This window comes from Ranitomeya variabilis, chromosome 2 (assembly GCF_051348905.1).
Source record: "Ranitomeya variabilis isolate aRanVar5 chromosome 2, aRanVar5.hap1, whole genome shotgun sequence".
Classification (NCBI taxonomy): Eukaryota; Metazoa; Chordata; class Amphibia; order Anura; family Dendrobatidae; genus Ranitomeya; species Ranitomeya variabilis.
In genome coordinates, this window is record NC_135233.1 from 199,126,787 (window position 1) to 199,147,989 (window position 21,203).

Genomic DNA, 21,203 nt, shown 5'->3' on the forward strand with positions numbered 1-21,203 from the left:
TTAGTCATGTTACCACATTTGATCTGCATTTAGCCTACTTTATTATTTGGGCCTACTAACTGTGTCTGCCACTCATTACAGATTTCCTCCACTGAACAAAGCAATGCCACCTGTTTAGTCCTGTTACCACATTTGAACTGCATTTAGCCTACTTTATTTTTTGGGCCTACTAACTGTGTCTGCCACTCATTACAGTTTTCCTCCACTGAACAAAGCAATGCCGCCTGTTTAGTCCTGTTACCACATTTGAACTGCATTTAGCCTACTTTATTATTTGGGCCTACTAACTGTGTCTGCCACTCATTACTCATTACAGATTTCCTCCACTGAACAAAGCAATGCCGCCTGTTTAGTCCTGTTACCACATTTGAACTGCATTTAGCCTACTTTATTATTTGGGCCTACTAACTGTGTCTGCCACTCATTCCAGTTTTCCTCCACTGAACAAAGCAATGCCGCCTGTTTAGTCCTGTTACCAAATTTGAACTGCATTTAGCCTACTTTATTATTTGGGCCTACTAACTGTGTCTGCCACTCATTACAGTTGTCCTCCACTGAACAAAGCAATGCCGCCTGTTTAGTCCTGTTACCACATTTGAACTGCATTTAGCCTACTTTGTTTTTTGGGCCTACTAACTGTGTCTGCCACTCATTACAGATTTCCTCCACTGAACAAAGCAATGCCACCTGTTTAGTCCTGTTACCACATTTGAACTACATTTAGCCTACTTTATTTTTTGGGCCTACTAACTGTGTCTGCCACTCATTACAGTTTTCCTCCACTGAACAAAGAAATGTCGCCTGTTTAGTCCTGTTACCACATTTGAACTTCATTTAGCCTACTTTATTATTTGGGCCTACTAACTGTGTCTGCCACTCATTACTCATTACAGATTTCCTCCACTGAACAAAGCAATGCTGCCTGTTTAGTCCTGTTACCACTTTTGAACTGCATTTAGCCCACTTTATTATTTGGGCCTACTAACTGTGTCTGCCACTCATTACAGTTTTCCTCCACTGAACAAAGCAATGCCGCCTGTTTAGTCCTGTTACCAAATTTGAACTGCATTTAGCCTACTTTATTATTTGGGCCTACTAACTGTGTCTGCCACTCATTACAGTTGTCCTCCACTGAACAAAGCAATGCCGCCTGTTTAGTCCTGTTACCACATTTGAACTGCATTTAGCCTTCTTTGTTTTTTGGGCCTACTAACTGTGTCTGCCACTCATTACAGTTTTCCTCCACTGAACAAAGCAATGCCACCTGTTTAGTCCTGTTACCACATTTGAACTGCATTTAGCCCACTTTATTATTTGGGCCTACTAACTGTGTTTTCTCCTCATCCTGCCCATTGCCCAGCCACTGCTAGATGAGTCTGCTGGTACATTGAACCAGACCACTACATTCCCCTTGCACTCTACACAGTCAGAATCTGACCCTGCTGAAAGTCAGGTTCCCCTTCCCGCATACTATACCACCTTACACGGGGACAAAGAGGAAGGTGCAGATGAAAGTGCAGGTTCCTTCATCAGGTGGGGGGGCATACTCATTGGCGACATCACTGGCACAGGGCCCCTCATAGTACACAAAAGTGTCTCTGCCAGTGGGAGGCACCACCCACCGTCAAACACACCGCCATACTATGAGGGGCCCTGTGCCAGTGACGTCGCCAATGAGTATGCCCCCCCACATGATGAAGGAACCTGCACTTTCATCTGCACCTTCCTACGAATGAGTGGGCCCCCCCTGCTTGCTCAGGATCACAGCACTTGCAAAGTTTAAATACTTACCTCTCCCTGTTCCACCGCCGTGATGTATTCCGCGTTTCCTGGGCCCACGAAAATCTTGAGCCAGCCCTACCCCCCCCACAACTTTAGCCAAAAGACCCCCAGTTTTCAGTGCCTAACTATTATTATAAAGTAAATTAAGATTGACAAGCTTAAGTAATAAGAATTGATGTTTTTGGCATTAAAATGGGCACTGTAGGTGTTTTCCTGTCCTCCACTCACTGCCGACTTTGATTCCCCATTGACTTGCATTGGGTTTCGTGTTTCAGTCGGCCCCCGACTTTTCACAATAATCAGCCGATTTCACCCGACCCGACTTTTGACAAAGTCGGGTTTCGCGAAACCCGACTCGATCCGAAAAAAGTAAAAGTCGTTCAACTCTAGTCATGACCTTTTCAGTTCAAGCATCGGTGATAAGATGATTCAGCGATGACCGAATGAGTGGTGGTGAGGAACAGAAGGAAAGTAGAAATGAGCAGGAACGTAAGTATAAGGATTTTTTAATTTTTTTATATCTAACATTTGTTATGCTCTGGAGTCTGGAGAGACTCCAAAACATAATGAGGGACATTACATTTGCAGAGCATAATTTCTCTGCAAATCAAATTTCCTGGGAAAATCTGGGCAAAGAGATTAATTCAAAGTTTGCCTGATCTGCTCATCTCTTTATGGAAGGACACCTTCCCGTCTGAGTCTGCATATTATTCTCGCCTCTCCTCTCATAGTTTTTAGAAATACCCTTTCCTCTCACTTTTTTAGTGTTGTGCACGCAACTCTTAGGTTTTGGTATCATTCTGGCTGCAGTTTGTTAAAACTAGAGTTGAGCGAATATGTTCGGAAATGATTGCCAAATCCGAATTTTCCATATTCATGCCATATTGGTACCCTATTTGTGCCAAATTTATGTTTGATGATCGTTTCTGAACATATTTGCTAATTTCTATTCCTATTGACTCCAATGACGTTTGGCTACGTTCGGCAAATATTGCAAAAACAATATTCGCCGGCAATGTAATCTGTACCGAATATTGAAAAATTTGCTCAACTCTATTTAAAATATATGAAGCCATCCTGTATCCACCCTCTTTGGGTACAGTGTTGAGTCTCCATCACTGCTCCCAGTGTCTGACATTAGCTGGGTCACTACCATCACATCCATAAGGTGGTGGTAAATCAGTAAGCACACCAACTTTACCCATGTGGACACAAAATCCCCATCAGAGCTGCTGAATTCACTGATTGTCTGTGGATGTGACATCAGTGCCACAGCCAATGCCAGACACCAACGGTGGAATCAGGGATGGTGAGCACAGCATGGTTTGTTATGTTTTAACATAATACAACCGAATCCGAACATTACAACTGTAACAACCCATTTAAAGGATTTTTATTTATTTCAGTAGAGGAGGCAGTCAAAGCACGAGAGAAAATCATTTCACATAAAGTGAAGACCACACTAAGGTTTCCTGAAATTAATTTTTTATGTAATCGAGTTACTTTATGAATTTCTGAAATCTATTTTTTTAAAGTAATTTATGAAACTGATGGAAAAAAACCATATCTATTCTATTTTTCTCCTGCTCTCATTCAGGCACTTGTCTAAACAGTTGGTCAAGAAATCAAATCCCTGCTGGTAAAAAGACTCATCCTGCTTACGCACACATTTTCAGACTTGTTTTTTTCACTCTGTCATCAGATTAGAAGCATTAGCCTTTGGGATTTTTCTTTAGCTTTGGAACAAAATAAGAATCAACATAGCCAAATGCAACAGAATGGCCAAAAATGAATTTTTTCCTAATGATTCGTCCTAAAAATTAACTTCTTGGACTTTCCATTGGAGGAACGTATGAACAAAATCCCTCTGCAGTTATATTGGCATCTGTCTGACAATTTCTTGGCATCCCACTTGCTACGACACTAAATTATAACAATGTCTCATATAATACAATAGGAACGATTAAATCTCTGTTCCAGGTATTTTAAGAGACATAACAATCTGCCCACTTATTTCTTGAACACGATCATCTGTTTTAGATAAATGATTTCTTCATTTCACTTATCATGCCATCTATAGTAAATCTGTAAGGGGATTCATCCTCATATCCTCACTTTACTTTAATGGGTGTTTTCCCCTTGACATTGATATTGTCCCATTTATGGTGCCACCAATGTTTCTATTTCCCATTGTCCCATTGTTTGAACACCATATTTTGACTGCTTGTACTACTCGACCCCTTGCACCTCAACTTTATTCTTCTACATGACTTTTCTCATTACATATAATTTTGCGACTTTTTCATTTAAAGTAATTTGCTATGTTTGTCAAAAACAAATTTATGATTTTCTGAAACAGAGTGCAAGCTAAGTAACAGCTTGTAATGAATTGCATGCAGAGCACACCATGCAGCCCCTGATGCCCATACACCTTGCATCATACCCCATGCTACTCTAACATTCCTGTATCCTCAAATAAGCCCCAAAAGAAACCATACCAAGTTGTGATAAATAAATGACGATGTGAAAAAAAGATAGGAAGAGGAAATCACATGTTCAAAGCTATATCCAAACATAACTCTCATGAATACACCGGGAAGATGGACTGAGGAAGTGCTGGGCATGGGGTCTTGGTCATTTACCTTGTCAGATGGCAGAGCTTGCTACCTTTTGTTAGGTGCCGGGATTCTCCCACTGCGCTGGATAGATCCCAAGCATTGCCTGATGCTGTGGTCTCCCATTTAGGTCCGGCCGAGGCAGGTGCTGCTCAGCATAGATGTCGGTCCCAATGTCTTGCTCAGGCTCGTGATATTCACTTGGTTACTGCTAGCTCTCCAGCCAAGTCTATGGGAACCAGTGATATTCTGGTGCAGCCCTGCCCTCCGGAGTCTAAGTCCAGAGATCACCTTACTGAGCATGTCAGTGATGTGGCGTCATCTCATTGGTGGTCTAGCTAGCTGCTCTTGTGATGTGTCAGCCCTGGATTGGTCCACGGGTGACGTCTCGGCCGGCTGGGGTGGAGCCTAGAGTTTAAAAGGCTCTCAGCTGCGCACGCGGGCTCGCTAGCATTACTTATGTGTGGTGTTTGTGGACACTCTACAACTCTGTTTGCACATGACCCTCTATACACTGAGAGTTCTTTGGTTGGCAGGTAGGGTTAGGACTGGGTAGCTACCCCTTGGCTTAGCATCTATTTTCTTCATGTGTGCGGTTAGCACAGCTGAGTTACAGAGCAAGTTCAACCCTCAATCTACACCTTTCAGGGAAAGCATCAGGATTTTGCACCTAGCGTCACATTAGTTCTTCCTTTTGGCTCAGCATCTGCTTCATTCTTGTGTGTGATTGGCACAGGTTAGTTGCAGAGCGGGTGCAACCCACGTGCTATCATTCCTTTGACATTTAACAGGGTATAGTACTCAGCATATTGAGTGCAGTAACTCTAAGTGAAGTAACTGAGATGGCTACTTTTGTGATCTGTTCATACTGTGTGGAGTAAACGCAGTATGATTAATGTTAACGCTCACTGCTTCGTTTTGCCATTGTTCACACTAGCATCAGTTATACATCTCTGCACGGTGGACCACAGGTTGTGATTGCACTTTATTATTTATTTTTATTTAGTGCAATCCGCCAACCCTAACACCTATATTCTTACAGCCCTTCATTGCATGTCCTATTTTGTCACATCTCTTCCAGAGATGAGGCAAATCAGTATACTGGGTGGGTCCATATGAAGCCCAAAGTGAATGTCTGAGATAGCTACTAGAGACCATCTTCTGAGGTTTAATTCTTCTTGAGTCAGACAACAGCTTGCCATTTGTCAGTAAAGAATCCGTAACTGTTCAGTATGTGGGTTGTTTCTGTCCCCAATGTACATGAGCTCTTCAGGAATATGGAACTGTCTTTGCTTTGGTTATGAACGTTTTACATTGAGACCATCACTTGACTCTCCTCTCTTGGATTATGTAGCTGTACAAAAAGAGAAAAATATTTTCTATCTCACTTTTGCATCAATTAAACATCTGCAGAAGATTCTGGTCATGAATGCTTGTATACCTAGGATTGCAGATTTGGAGAAGGCTTGGTCGATCAATGTTTACTTGCAGAACCTGTTGTGAAAAGTATCCAGCACACTTCCATCCACTTCATTGAGCTTCAAGGCAATATGGTTCCATAGGAGGTGGCTGAAGACAGTTGAAGGGTTCTTGGATAAAGAAATGACTGATGTTTTTACCTACCTGCTAGCCCCTAGATCATTGTGTTGAAATTTCTTGGCAGGTTGGCTGGTCAGGGTAGCGGCTTCTTCCTGACTTCCTGGCAGATGTTTTTTTTGCCAGTAAAGCACTGATAAAAAAAAGAACCAGAAAGTTCCTGTTCACTGTGTGTGTAGCTGGAGAACATTCTTACTTTCACTTTGCAAGATGCTAAGATCCCAAGCTAAAAAAACTAGGGAGAACGTAACGCTAATAGGGTCTCATCTGACATGCAATTGGAGTTATTTATCACATTCTACTAGTCTGATTTATGACTTAAAAGGAATTTTTAAATCATTGTACAACTGCTGCAGATCCATGGGTGCAAAACCAACAAGCACGGAGATAGAAAAAATTTGTGTCTACCTCTAGCTCTGTTGTCTATGGAAGACGTCAATTCTCATGCATTGATTCAAACCTTTTCAAAGTGTCAAGCACTTCTTCAGGAAATACCACATAGTAAATAGTAAAGGTATGTGGTTATTTCCTGAAGAAGTGCTTGACACACGCTGAATAATAACCACATTTGAATAAATACCTGAGAATTGATGTCTTCCAAAGACAGCAGATGAGCAGCCCAGTTTATCTCTTTATAAATCAGAATCGACTTTATTCCACCATCACTAAGTTCATGTTATCATCATTGAATGTGTTTCATTATGCTGGACCATATTCTTAAAGAAAAAAATTAACTTTCCTCCTGCTATGATTCTGCTTGAATATTTCCCATGATACCATGGGCAGGGTCCAATTACTTTGCACTTCCTCATTTCTTAATCTTATCTCACTGTATCCTACAAAATTAAGCTTCAGCCTGTTTACTCTGCCTCCTGCTTGTGATAGGTCCCTCCTTATACTCAGGTGGCGCGTCATTATAGTATGAAACTAAATCTCATGGAAATACATTGATTCTGTACATAGCACTTATATAAACAGTAATTGTGAGCATGCATGGGAGATCATACCAAGGAAGAAGAAGGTATATCTGAGAGTTATAAGGAACATTTGACAGGTGATGCTCTCATCCTGTTTATAGGAAGTCAGAAACTGAAAAGAGTCAAAAGATTCCTATATTTAATCAAACAATATTTTGAATATTTTGATACAATCGATTTTTTTTATTCTGAATTTCAATTTTCAATGAGTCAGTGAAAATAGTAGTTACAGAGCAAATATTTCATTTTGACCTTTTATATACCATGCAATAATCAAATATGAAAAATGAATAATGCCCATTAAGTGCAGAAGTCTAAAACACTAAAACAATAAATATAGCTGTTACTTACACTCTCCTTGTCCAGTGCTACTCTCTGCAGCTACTCCGGTCTTTGTTGCTCCAGTCTTTGTTAGTGAGGTCTAAAACCATAAACTCAGTTGTTAGGGAGGTAAAAGGAGATGGACGTTTGTTTGACCATTCTACTGCTGGAGCAGCAGTTGTTCCACTCTGTGCTAGTATTCTTTGACTAAATTTCATGTTCATATCAAACTCTTTAAAAAAAAATTTGACTAAAAGCAGAGATCAATGCAACAAAGTGGGGTATAAATAGGTCTTCAAACTTCTATCAATTAATTAGTTTCTCATCTTTGCCAGGTACAGCACTGCTTCCTCCTGCTACTCCAGTCTTTGTTGATCTCCTGCTCCAGTGACATTACGCCTACAATGCTCTTAATAGCTACAGCCAATTCCTGGGCTCAGCTGCCAGGGAGATCTTTATTGCTGCAGCCAGTGATTGGTTGCAGCGATTAAAAGCAGTGCAGAAATGACACCAACGTTAAAGCTTATCAACAAAGACAAGAGCAGAAGTGTAGAGGCAGTGCTGGACCCGGTTAGAATGAGTAACTGTTGAGTTTATTATTTTAGACCTCAGCAACCTTTATGGCACAATAACATTTTTAAAGTGACAAATCTTTAGAGTTATGACTAATGGAATAGACATTTAAATTGCTTTACTGTAACATCCAGTGGTTGAGAAATTCTTTTGATCTTGACTAATTGCTTTCTGAACACACTAGACCACACCCACACCTCCAGCTTTTTCCACAAGAAACTCAGTTTTGAGCTATTCTCATTTAACCTTTTCCTGTCTGAGCCAATTTCCTTTGCTTTATTTTTGAATTGAGAAAATGGTTATGTGTTCTTTACCTTTTAATATTTTTAAAATATTTTTCAATTTATTTTCACTTGTTTAGTCATTCTCTCAAGGAGATATGCACTAGACTGATTTTGGTATTGCAACATTTGGGAAAAATAATGATCTCCTATGAAGCCTAGCTTTTGGCTTGGCTTCATTAGTAAACCAATATAGTTCAACAGGGGCTTTCAGTATGCCCCCAACTGACATGGCAACTTATCTACATCCTGCGATCTCTGTAACAGGCACCTCATTCAGATGAAGACTCTTAAATGCTACTGAAGATCAGCTGCTGTCAGTGGAATCTGGCAGTTGTCATCTCATAGAGAACACAGGCATGCTCAATTAAACCCAGTGTTCCTGTTCATGGGGGAGATTGAAGAGATATTAGAGGATGTAATATGCCTAATTTTTTTGTCATGCAAATCAAGTGTATAAATTCTTGATTGTTGAGGATACAACCACTGGGACCCCCACCGATCTTGAGAACCGAGAATCTGAAGAGCCCCGATTGAAATTGAGCAGTAGTCGATCAAACACAATGTTGATCCATTCATTCTTCTGGGAGTGCCAAAGACCAGCCAAATGCAGTGCTTGACTATCTCCAGCAGCCCCTGTAAGAAGCTGGCCACTTACTAAAGACTATTGGACAAATTAACGTAGAGTGCAGTCTATGGCTCTAAGAGTTGCAGACTTTTTCAAGCAAGGAGGTAAAGCAAATGTTTAAGGGGGAGGGCAGAAAAGAAGCCACATGTTTAGTCAGGGAGTTGGTAGAGTGACATCAGAGGGAGATGATCTAGGATAAGGTCCTGGAGCACATGGATGGATGGCCTATGGAGTTTGAAGATGGGATGCCAGCTGAGCTGGACACATTTACTGCTGTGGAGAGATCTGTTGTCTGGATTTCAGCAACTTTCTTAAGGATTGTTGCTGCTGGATACATGTGCTTTACTTGAGTTACCTGTCATCTGGAGGATCGTGGACTGTGACTACAGACTACACTGGCAGGAGATACTAAAACTGTGGGCCAACCAACCTGGGAGACAGTGAGGACATTTTAGTTTGGGCATCTACCAAACCATGGATGTAAGGAATAAAAAATAGTTGCATTGCTAACCTGCTTAGGTGATTATTACAACCCACAACTAGGGTTGAGCGAAACGGGTCGGCCATTTTCAGAAGTCGCCGACTTTTGGCAAAGTCGGGTTTCATGAAACCCGACCCGACCCCTGTGTGGGGTAGGCCATGAGGTCGGCGATCTTCTGAATCTGGTATCGGAATTCCGATACCGAGTTCCGATATGTTTGCGATATCGGGAATCGGTATCGGAATCCATATTTAAGTGGTAAATAAAGAATCAAAATAAAAAATATTGATATACTCACCCTCGGATGCGCCCTGGTACTAACCGGCAGCCTTCCTTTCTAAGAATGAGCGCGTGAATGACCTGTGGTGACGTCGCGGCTTGTGATTGGTCGCGAGCGGTCACATGGGCGGTCACGCGACCAGTCACAAGCCGCGACGTCATCTAAGGTCCTTCACGTGCTCATTCTTAGGAAGGAAGGCTGCCGGAAAGAAGCAGGGCGCGTCCGAGGGTGTGTATATACCTAATAGGAATATACTCACCCTCGGACGCGCCCTGCTTATTTCCGGCAGCCTTCCTTCCTAAGAATGAGCGCGTGAAGGACCTTAGATGATGTCGCGGCTTGTGATTGGTCGCGTGACCGCCCATGTGACCGCTCGTGACCAATCTCAAGCCGCAACGTCACCGCAGGTCATTCACGCGCTCATTCTTAGGAAGGAAGGCTGCCGGTTAGTACCACGGCGCGTCCGAGGGTGAGTATATCAATATTTTTTATTTTGATTCTTTATTTTACACATTAATATGGATCCCAGGGCCTGAAGGAGAGTTTCCTCTCCTTCAGACCCTGGGAACCATAGTATCCCATTGCACAGCATTGGGTTTCGTGTTTCGGCCGACCCCGACTTTTTTATAGGATCGGCCGATTTCACTCGACCCGACTTTTGAGAAAGTCGGGTTTCGTGAAACCCGACCCGATCCTATAAAAATAAAAGTCGCTCAACCCTACCCACAACCTCAGGTCATCACAGTCCTGTTATAAGTGAATGGAGAGAGGGTGCACATGATCGACCACCTCTCCATTCACAAGGGACTCTTCAGAGCTCCAATTCTCTGGATTGATGGGACTCCCAACAGTCGGGCCCCCAGCTATTAGGAAGTTATCCTCCATCCCATGGAAAGGGGATAACTTCCAAACTTGAAAATAACTCTTTAATTGCACAGGACCAACCAATGATTAATGTTGGATTTAATTAACCCCTTAAAGACCACCAATATGTCTTTTTAATGGCCTAAGATATAAGAGACTAGCATCCCCATACAGGTGACAATCCAGCAGCTGTCAACTGTACACTATAGCTGACAACTTGCTGCGTCATACACGATCAATGTTAGCACCGAACATGGCCATTTAACCCCTTAGATGCTGCTGTCAATAGTAACTACAGCACCTAAATGCTTGCCAGAGTGCAGGAGCTCCCTTTTTAACCCCATCGGTACCCTGAAATTATGATTTTGTGGTCCTGATGTTTTCCATGACAATTCATGGCCAAATGAAGACCTTGGAGTCTGCCAGATATAGTGACCTGTTCAGAAGTTAGCAACTTTTAGGTGATAAAAATATTTTTTTTCATTCTACCTTGCATTAATTCTTGAAAAGCACCTGAAGGGTTAATAAACAACTTGAAAGCAGTTTTGAATATGTTGAATGATGCTGTTTTTTAAATGGTATCACTTTTGGGCTTTTTCCAATATACACTGCTCAAAAAAATAAAGGGAACACTTAAACAACAGAATATAACTCCAAGTAAATCAAACTTCTGTGAAATCAAACTGTCCACTTAGTAAGCAACACTGATTAACAATCAATTTCACATGCTGTTGTGCAAATTTAATAGACAACAGATGGAAATTATCGGCAATTATCAAGACACCCTCAATAAAGAAGTGGTTCTGCAGGTGGGGACCACAGACCACATCTCAGTACCAATGCTTTCTGGCTGATGTTTTTGTCACTTTTGAATGTTGGTTGTGCTTTCACACTCATGGTAGCATGAGACGGACTCTACAACCCACACAAGTGGCTCAGGTAGTGCAGCTAATCCAGGATGGCACATCAATGCGAGTTGTGGCAAGAAGGTTTGCTGTGTCTGTCAGCGTAGTGTCCAGAGGCTGGAGTTGCTACCAGGAGACAGGCCAGTACACCAGGAGACATGGAGGGAGCCATAGGAGGGCAACAACCCAGCAGCAGAACTGCTACCTCAGCCTTTGTGCAAGGAGGAACAGGAGGAGAACTGCCAGAGCCCTCAAAACTGACCTCCATGTTGTGAATTTGGATTCTGGGCTCCCCCGGTGGCTACTGGTGGAATTGAACTTGTGACATCATCTTCCCTGTTCACCTGTTCTGATTAGATCTGGGTGTCGCTATATAACCTGGCTTCTCTGTTAGATGCTTGCCGGTCAACAATGTTATCAGAAGCCTCTCTGTGCTTGTTCCTGCTCCCAGACATCTACTAGATAAGTTGGACATTCGTCCATGTTTTGTTTTTGTATTTTGGTTCCAGTTCACAGCTGCAGTTTCGTTACTGTGTCTGGAAAGCTCTTGTTGATCAGGAATTGCCACTCTGGTATTATGAGTTAATGCCAGAGTCCTAAAGTAATTTCTGGATGTGTTTTGTTAGGGTTTTCTACTGACCATGAAAGTATGCTTTCTGTCTTCTGCTATCTAGAAAGCGGACCTCAAATTTGCTAAAACTATTTTCCTGCTGCGTTTGTTCTTTCATCTCATATCACCGCCAATATATGTGGGGGGCTCCTGTCTCCTTTTGGGCATTTCTCTAGAGGTGAGTCAGGTCTTATATTTCCCTCTGCTAGCATTATTTAGTTCTCCGGCCGGCGCTGGGCATATAGGGATAAAAAGTAGGACATGCTACCTGGCTACTTCTAGATGATGCGGTAGGTTTAGTTCATGGTCAGTACAGTTACATCTTCCAAGAGCTTGTTCCTATAGAGGCTTATGCTAGTTCTCTGGCCATGGAGATCATGACAGTTTGACCGGCCCACTAAAGGGTTAAAATCCTTGGCTGAGAAAGGAGAGAAATAAGAAGTCTGCTGAGAGTTTTTTTTTTTTTTTTTTTTTCCTCTGTGCTCTTAATTGGATCACTTGCCAGTCTGTCTATGCTGCAGTCTTTCTTTTTTTTCTCTCTCCTTATAATCTTTGAATGGCTTTGTGTTCACCTGTTAATAATGGATCTTCAGAGTGTAACTGCAGGTTTGAATAATCTCACCACGAAAGTACAAAATTTGCAAGATTTTATTATTCATGCTCCGGTATCTGAGCCGAGAATTCCTTTGCCGGAATTCTTCTCAGGGAATAGATCTAGCTTTCAGAATTTTAGAAATAATTGTAAGCTATTTTTGTCCCTGAAATCTCGTTCTGCTGGAGACTCTGCACAGCAGGTTGGGATTGTGATTTCCTTGCTCCGCGGCGACCCTCAAGACTGGGCTTTTGCATTGGCACCAGGGGATCCTGCGTTGCGCAATGTGGATGCGTTTTTTTTGGCCTTGGGCTTGCTGTATGAGGAACCTCATTTGGAACTTCAGGCAGAAAAAACTTTGATGTCCCTATCGCAGGGGCAAGATGAAGCTGAAATTTACTGCCAAAGATTCCGTAAATGGTCTGTGCTTACTCAGTGGAATGAGTGTGCCTTGGCGGCTACTTTCAGAGAGGGTCTCTCTGATGCCATTAAGGATGTTATGGTGGGGTTCCCTGTGCCTGCGGGTCTGAATGAGTCCATGACAATGGCCATTCAGATCGATAGGCGTCTGCGGGAGCGCAAACCTGTGCACCATCTGGCGGTGTCCACTGAGAAGACGCCAGAAAGCATGCAGTGTGATAGAATTCTGTCCAGAAGCGAGCGGCAGAATTTTAGATGGAAAAATGGGTTGTGTTTCTATTGTGGGGATTCTACTCATGTTATATCAGCGTGCTCTAAGCGTACTAAAAAGCTTGATAAATCCGTTTCCATTGGCACTTTACAGTCTAAATTTATTTTGTCTGTGACCCTGATTTGCTCTTTGTCATCTATTACTACTGACGCCTATATCGACTCTGGCGCCGCTTTGAGTCTTATGGATTGGTCCTTTGCCAATCGTTGTGGGTATGATTTAGAGCCTTTGGAAACTCTTATTCCTCTGAAGGGGATTGACTCCACCCCATTGGCTAATAATAAACCACAATACTGGACACAAGTGACTATGTGTATTAATCCGGATCACCAGGAGACTATTCGTTTTCTAGTGCTGTATAATCTACATGAGGATTTGGTGCTGGGATTGCCATGGCTGCAGTCTCACAACCCAGTCCTTGACTGGAGAGCTATGTCTGTGTTGAGCTGGGGATGTAAGGGGACTCATGGGGACGTACCTTTGGTGTCCATTTCATCATCTATTCCCTCTGAAATCCCTGAGTTCCTGTCTGATTATCGTGACGTCTTTGAAGAACCCAAGCTGGGTTCACTACCTCCGCACCGTGAGTGCGATTGTGCTATAGATTTAATTCCGGGTAGTAAATACCCAAAGGGTCGTTTATTTAATCTGTCTGTGCCTGAACATACTGCTATGCGAGAATATATAAAGGAGTCCTTGGAAAAGGGACATATTCGTCCATCGTCATCTCCCTTAGGAGCCGGTTTTTTCTTTGTGTCAAAAAAAGACGGCTCTTTGAGACCATGTATTGATTATCGGCTTTTGAATAAAATCACGGTTAAATATCAATACCCATTGCCGTTGCTGACTGATTTGTTTGCTCGCATAAAGGGGGCCAAGTGGTTCTCTAAGATTGATCTCCGTGGGGCGTATAATTTGGTGCGGATCAGGCAGGGGGATGAGTGGAAAACCGCATTTAATACGCCCGAGGGCCACTTTGAGTATTTGGTGATGCCTTTTGGTCTTTCTAATGCCCCTTCAGTCTTCCAGTCCTTTATGCATGATATTTTCCGCGATTTTTTGGATAAATTTATGATAGTGTATCTGGATGATATTCTGATTTTTTCGGATGACTGGGACTCTCATGTCCGGCAAGTTAAGAGGGTTTTTCAGGTTTTGCGGTCTAATTCTCTGTGTGTCAAGGGTTCTAAGTGCGTTTTTGGGGTTCAGAGAATTTCCTTTTTGGGATATATTTTTTCTCCCTCTTCCATTGAGATGGATCCTGTCAAGGTTCAAGCTATTTGTGATTGGACGCAGCCCTCTTCTCTTAAAAGTCTTCAGAAATTTTTGGGCTTTGCCAACTTTTATCGTCGATTTATTTCTGGTTTTTCGGATGTCGTTAAGCCATTGACCGATTTGACTAGACAGGGTGCTGATGTTGCTAATTGGTCCCCTGATGCTGTGGAGGCTTTTCAGGAGCTTAAGCGCCGTTTTTCTTCTGCCCCTGTGTTGCGTCAGCCTGATGTGACTCTTCCTTTTCAGGTTGAGGTCGACGCTTCTGAGATCGGAGCTGGGGCAGTGTTGTCGCAGAAAAGTTCTGACTGCGCCGTGATGAGGCCTTGTGCCTTCTTTTCCCGTAAATTTTCGCCCGCTGAGCGGAATTATGATGTTGGGAATCGGGAGCTTTTGGCCATGAAGTGGGCGTTTGAGGAGTGGCGCCATTGGCTCGAGGGGGCCAGACATCAGGTGGTGGTATTGACTGACCACAAAAATTTGATTTATCTTGAGACCGCCAGGCGCCTGAATCCTAGACAGGCGCGCTGGTCATTATTTTTCTCTCGGTTTAATTTTGTGGTGTCATACCTACCGGGTTCTAAGAATGTTAAGGCGGATGCCCTTTCTAGGAGTTTTGAGCCTGACTCACCTGGTAACTCTGAGCCCACAGGTATCCTTAAGGATGGAGTGGTATTGTCAGCTGTTTCTCCAGACCTGCGGCGGGCCTTGCAGGAGTTTCAGGCGGATAGACCGGATCGTTGTCCGCCTGATAGGCTGTTTGTTCCTGATGATTGGACCAGTAAAGTCATCTCTGAGGTGCATTCTTCTGCGTTGGCAGGTCATCCTGGAATTTTTGGTACCAGGGATTTGGTGGCAAGATCCTTCTGGTGGCCTTCCCTGTCACGAGATGTGCGAGGCTTTGTGCAGTCTTGTGACGTTTGTGCTCGGGCCAAGCCTTGTTGTTCTCGGGCTAGTGGATTATTGTTGCCCTTGCCTATTCCTAAGAGGCCTTGGACACACATCTCGATGGATTTTATTTCAGATCTGCCTGTTTCTCAGAAGATGTCTGTCATCTGGGTGGTGTGTGACCGTTTTTCTAAGATGGTTCATTTGGTTCCCCTGCCCAAATTGCCTTCTTCTTCCGAGTTGGTGCCCCTGTTTTTTCAAAATGTTGTTCGTTTGCATGGTATTCCTGAGAATATCGTTTCTGACAGAGGAACCCAATTTGTGTCTAGATTTTGGCGGGCATTTTGTGCTAGGATGGGCATAGATTTGTCTTTTTCGTCTGCTTTTCACCCTCAGACTAATGGCCAGACCGAGCGGACTAATCAGACCCTGGAGACATATCTGAGGTGTTTTGTGTCTGCTGACCAGGATGATTGGGTTGCTTTTTTGCCATTGGCGGAGTTCGCCCTCAATAATCGGGCCAGCTCTGCCACCTTGGTTTCCCCGTTTTTCTGTAATTCGGGGTTCCATCCTCGATTTTCCTCCGGTCAGATGGAATCCTCGGATTGTCCTGGAGTGGATGCGGTGGTGGAGAGATTGCATCATATCTGGGGGCAGGTGATGGACAATTTAAAGTTGTCCCAGGAGAAGACTCAGCTTTTTGCCAACCGTCACCGTCGTGTTGGTCCTCGGCTTTGTGTTGGAGATTTGGTGTGGTTGTCTTCTCGTTTTGTCCCTATGAGGGTCTCATCTCCTAAGTTTAAGCCTCGGTTCATCGGTCCGTATAAAATATTGGAGATTCTTAACCCTGTTTCCTTCCGTTTGGACCTCCCTGCATCCTTTTCTATTCATAACGTTTTTCATCGGTCGTTATTGCGCAGGTATGAGGCACCGGTTGTGCCTTCCGTTGAGCCTCCTGCTCCGGTGTTGGTTGAGGGTGAGTTGGAGTACGTTGTGGAAAAAATCCTAGACTCCCGTGTTTCCAGACGGAGACTCCAGTATCTGGTCAAGTGGAAGGGATACGGCCAGGAGGATAATTCTTGGGTCACTGCATCTGATGTTCATGCCTCTGATCTGGTTCGTGCCTTTCATAGGGCCCATCCTGATCGCCCTGGTGGTTCTGGTGAGGGTTCGGTGCCCCCTCCTTGAGGGGGGGGTACTGTTGTGAATTTGGATTCTGGGCTCCCCCGGTGGCTACTGGTGGAATTGAACTTGTGACATCATCTTCCCTGTTCACCTGTTCTGATTAGATCTGGGTGTCGCTATATAACCTGGCTTCTCTGTTAGATGCTTGCCGGTCAACAATGTTATCAGAAGCCTCTCTGTGCTTGTTCCTGCTCCCAGACATCTACTAGATAAGTTGGACATTCGTCCATGTTTTGTTTTTGTATTTTGGTTCCAGTTCACAGCTGCAGTTTCGTTACTGTGTCTGGAAAGCTCTTGTTGATCAGGAATTGCCACTCTGGTATTATGAGTTAATGCCAGAGTCCTAAAGTAATTTCTGGATGTGTTTTGTTAGGGTTTTCTACTGACCATGAAAGTATGCTTTCTGTCTTCTGCTATCTAGAAAGCGGACCTCAAATTTGCTAAAACTATTTTCCTGCTGCGTTTGTTCTTTCATCTCATATCACCGCCAATATATGTGGGGGGCTCCTGTCTCCTTTTGGGCATTTCTCTAGAGGTGAGTCAGGTCTTATATTTCCCTCTGCTAGCATTATTTAGTTCTCCGGCCGGCGCTGGGCATATAGGGATAAAAAGTAGGACATGCTACCTGGCTACTTCTAGATGATGCGGTAGGTTTAGTTCATGGTCAGTACAGTTACATCTTCCAAGAGCTTGTTCCTATAGAGGCTTATGCTAGTTCTCTGGCCATGGAGATCATGACACCTCCAGCAGGCCATAAATGTGAATGTGTCTGCACAAACGGTTAAAAACTGACTCCATGAGGATGGTCTGAGTGCCCAATGTCCACAGATGGGGGTTGTGCTTACAGCCCAACACCGTGCAGGACGCTTGGCATTTGCCACAGAACACCAGGATTGGCAAATTCACCACTGGCACCCTGTGCCCTTCACAGATGAAAGCAGGTTTACACTGAGCACATGTGAGAGAGTCTGGAGATGCCGTGGAGAGTGATCTGCTGCCTGCAACACCCTTCAACATGACCGGTTTGGCAGTGGGTCAGTGGGCATTTCTTTGGAGGGCCGCACAGTCCTCCATGTGCTCGCCAGAGGTAGCCTGACTGCTATTAGGTACCGAGATGAGATCCTCAGACCTCTTATGAGACCATATGCTGGTGTGGTTGGCCCTGGGTTCCTCCTAATGCAGGACAATGCCAGACCTCATGTGTGTCAGCAGTTCCTGCAAGATGAAGGCATTGAAGCTATGGACTGGCCTGCCCGTTCCCCAGACCTGAATCCGATTGAACACATCTGGGACATCATGTCTTTCACCATCCTCCAATGTCACGTTGCACCACAGACTGTCTAGGAGGCGATCCCTCTGGAGACCATCTGCCGCCTCATCAGGAGCATGCCTAGGCATTGTAGGGAGATCATACAGGCACATGGAGGCCACACACACTACTGAGCATCATTCCTTGTCTTGAGGCATTTCCACTGAAGTTGGATCAGCCTGTAACTTAATTTTCCACTTTGATTTTGAGCATCATTCCAACTCCAGACCTCTGTGGGATATTAGTTGTAATTCACATTGATCATTTTTAGGTTTTATTGTTCTCAACACAAGATTTACAACTGGAATATTTCATTCAGTGATATCTAGGATGTGGGATTTTAGTGTTCCCTTTATTTTTTTGAGCAGTGTATATAGGACCCCTAAAGTCACTTCAAAACTAAGTAGGTCCCTAAAAAATACATTTCCTTGGAGAAACAAAAAATGACTGCAACATTTTTAAACCTTCTAAAATGCAAAACAAAACAAAATAAAATTTTACTAATGGTGCTGATGTAAAGCAAACATGAGGGAAATGTTATTTATTAATGTTTTGTGTGGTATGACTATCTGGTTTAAAGGGATAATTATTCAAAGTTGCAAATATTTGGAAATTTCTGTCAATTTTCTGATATTTTTTATAAACACAAAACATTTCGACTTAAATTTACCATTATCATACAATATAATGTGTCATGAAAGAATCTGAAAATCACTGGAATATGTTGAAATATTCCACAGTTATTACCACATATTGTAAAGTGACACTCGTCAGATTTAAAAAATTTGGTCTCATCACTAAGGGCTTAAATTACTTTTCAATGGCCAATTAATAAGATAAATTATTAAAAGGAATCTGTCTGTAGGATCAACTTTCCTAATCAGTCTATATGAGCAGGCAGGTCATAGAAAGTTGAATGAAATGATACCTTGATATCTGTAATCTAATGACTTATTTCAGAGAAATGTATTATTTTTATTAAGATGTAAAAGAGCTGTTAAGAACTATGGGTCGGACATAGATCTTGCTGAAAATCTGCCTCCAGAGCTTATTTTATCTGAAAGGAGGTGTTACCAGTGTGAGGCATGTAATCACTGACAGTCTGCTCTCCTCATCTACATGTCTCACACTGTTAACTCCTCCTTTCATTTAAAATGAGCTCTACATCTTGGAGAGATCTATGTCCAGGCAAAAGATCTTAACTTCTCATTTACATCTTAAGAAAAACATGGCTTTCTCTAGAATAAGACATCAGATTGCAGAGATCAAGGAATCATTTTTTTCAGATTCCTTTGACCTACATGTTTATACTGATGACTTAGGAGGGTTGATCCTACCACAAATTCCCTCTTTAAGGCCTCATTCATACATCTCTGATTGTCTCACACGCAAAGTGAGGACCATTTTTCATTAATTTGATCAATTTTCAGTTTTTACCATCAGTTTTTCCTCTGTATTTTTTCTCATATGCCAAAAAGAAATATAAAGCTTGAAACCACTTCTTCACCCATTACAATGACAAAAAATGGACAACACAAGGATGGCAATCTATGCTGTCATTGATTTTTCACAGTCTCATGGACTTCTATGAGTAATTTTGATCTTAGTATTGGATAAAAAATGGACTGATCTCTCTGATTTTTTTTTTACATCACTCAGTCTGCAAAAAAGCATGGACATGTGAACAGCTCCAGAGATTTCAATAGGAATGTGGTCTATCCTTGATAAACAGTGATAGAACATGTACGTGAAAAATGGACGTTTGAATGACCCTTAGCTGGAATAACATCACGACCTTTTCTTGCTAATTACAATACCTTATATATTTGAGAATGAAAGGAAATCAATGAAAATGAACTGGCCGTTGACTTTTCCGTCTGTTTGGCATATTCTGTATAATGCAACATAATCTAACAATATTTAATAATACATTAGATATGTCCAAGACTTGACTAAATTTTCAAAAATGGCTAAAAAATAATAAATGGAGACACACTCACCATTCAGCACCTCTGTGGATCCGATGCAGTTGGCTGTGGAGGTCTGTGATGGTCCCGAAAGTGGTGTCTACTCCATTCGGAAGTTATCAGGGCAGCCTGTGATTGGCTTCAGCAATCAGATGACTAGAAGAACACATCATCTGCTCCTCTAGTCATCTGACTGCTGCAGCCAACCACAGACTGCAGCAGTCCAGGTAACTTTGAAATTGAGTAGACATTGCTTTCGGAGCTGGCATAGACATCTGGATCCACAGGGGACTAAAGGGAGAGTATGGGAGACTATCCCTCCATTTATTATTTTAAAACAATTGATGTCCTGAATTCAAGTGTCGGACAACCTCTTCAAATCGAAAATACATTTTCAAAACATGAACTTTTCCGATAAACCCATGCTAAGAGCCTTAGTCTTAGAGTATTTGTCTGACTATAAGTATATAAACTAAAAAAAAAATGAAGAACATGTGAGAATGGTAAAAATATCAGAAAAACAGTATAGGTGAATTTGCATAAGGAGAAAAAAAAAGGATTAACTTGTCACAAGTCCACAGGAAGATTACCGCAGCCTCCACAGATAGCATGCTGCTTTTGTTCTTCAATGGTAATAAGAAAGGTTACCATGGAAACATGTAATCACACCAAACAAAACATGACAAAAGTAGCAAGAAGTGCAACAGTCAAATGACAATGCAGATAAAAGGCAAGATCGAGCCATTTACTTGTCTCTGCGTAGTGACATGAACGACCAATCAATATCTAGGGGGTTAATTTGGGATTGATTGATGGCATAATAAACATATGAACCTTAATTAATGCTAAATGTTCCTTTCTTTGCTTTCTGTAATAAAATACTTCATCTTTGATAAGACAGCACTGTCATGATCTCTGCAGGCAGAGATCATAGCAAGCCTATAGAGGGACAAGCTCTCGGAAGATGGAACTATACTGACCATGAACTAAGCCTGCCGCGCAACTAGAAATAGCCAGGTAGCATTTCCTATTTATCGCTAGATGCCCAGCTCTGGCCTAAGACCTAAATAGCTAGCAGAGGGAAATATAAGACCTGGCTCACCTCTAGAGAAATATTCCAAAGAAGACAGTAGCCCCCCACATATAATGACGGTGAGTTCAGATGAAACAACAAACGCAGCAGGAAAATAGTCTTAGCAAATTTGAGGTCCGCTTACTAGATAGCAGAAGACAGATAGTATACTTTCATGGTCAGCAGAAAAATACTAACAAAACACCATCCAGAGATTACCTTAAACTCTGGCATTAACTCATAACGCCAGAGTAGCAATCCCTGATCGACGAGAGCTTTCCAGACACAGTAACAAAACTTCAGCTGCGAACTGG

The 21,203-nt window shown here is 42.6% G+C and overlaps 1 protein-coding gene and 1 long non-coding RNA gene across 3 annotated transcripts in view; one reads left to right on the forward strand and one right to left on the reverse strand.

The window, feature by feature from the left end:
• BRINP1 (BMP/retinoic acid inducible neural specific 1) overlaps positions 1-21,203 on the forward strand; it is a 317,655-nt gene that overhangs the window by 187,073 nt on the left and 109,379 nt on the right. The window lies entirely within an intron of this gene.
• On the reverse strand, positions 5,513-7,352 carry LOC143809229 (uncharacterized). Its single transcript, XR_013222160.1, has 4 exons — positions 7,322-7,352; positions 7,001-7,082; positions 5,839-6,126; positions 5,513-5,751 (listed from the first exon to the last, which is right to left on the reverse strand). It is a non-coding gene; the product is annotated as an uncharacterized LOC143809229 (long non-coding RNA).